This window comes from Merops nubicus, unplaced genomic scaffold (assembly GCF_000691845.1).
Source record: "Merops nubicus isolate BGI_N331 unplaced genomic scaffold, ASM69184v1 scaffold24480, whole genome shotgun sequence".
Classification (NCBI taxonomy): Eukaryota; Metazoa; Chordata; class Aves; order Coraciiformes; family Meropidae; genus Merops; species Merops nubicus.
The window spans coordinates 290-968 of NW_008585204.1; the positions used below are offsets into that span (position 1 = coordinate 290).

A 679-nucleotide genomic window follows, 5' to 3' on the forward strand; every position below is an offset into this window, starting at 1 on the left:
AGGGGTGAAGGTGTGCAAGGGACTCGGGGAACCTTAAGTGCTCCCCAGGTTGTGGGGTAAAATATGCTGGGAGTGTGAAGCTGAGCTTGGCTAATGAGTAGCATCGTGAGACCTCACCCTGGAACAGTCTGAGCAACAAAAAGGAGGGATTCTAGAGGATGTAAAGGCTTTCTGTAAGGTGAAGGTACAATCCACCCTCCCCTTGTTCCTATATCAAATTTTAGACAGCCTACCAAATAAAAAGCAAAGGCAGGTTGACTAGAGAGCTCCTTCTGTCCAAAGACCTTAGCCAGGAGGAGGTGAAGGCAGCAAATCAAAGTTATTCAGTGTTTATTAATAATTCTTTGAGGAAGAACTGGAGTTGTATCAGCAATAGGAGCATGTGTGGCTGTGTGTAGGGCTTGGCTTTAAGTCTGAGCTGCTAGGAGATGAAAGGTCCTACTTTCTGTGCTGTGTACATAGATCCTAAATTTGCTTAGCCTCCATCCCTGGTGCTCCCCTGCTTTTCAGATATGCAAATATAAAAGGAATAGGGAAGTGAGAAACAGCTTGAATCTATTCCTTTCTGGTCAGAAAAAAACACACACTGGCTTTGTCCTTGTCTCAGAGCTGGGACTTTTTCTTAGTTCACACTTATCTACTCTTAAATAAATTGGGTGAACTACCCCAGGGGAAAGAG

The 679-nt window shown here is 44.5% G+C and overlaps 1 protein-coding gene across 1 annotated transcript in view; it reads left to right on the forward strand.

Annotated features, from left to right (window-relative positions):
• The window catches only part of DNAJB11 (DnaJ (Hsp40) homolog, subfamily B, member 11), a gene marked incomplete at its 5' end in the record, with an annotated part of 10148 nt that overhangs the window by 284 nt on the left and 9185 nt on the right, over positions 1 to 679 (forward strand). The window lies entirely within an intron of this gene.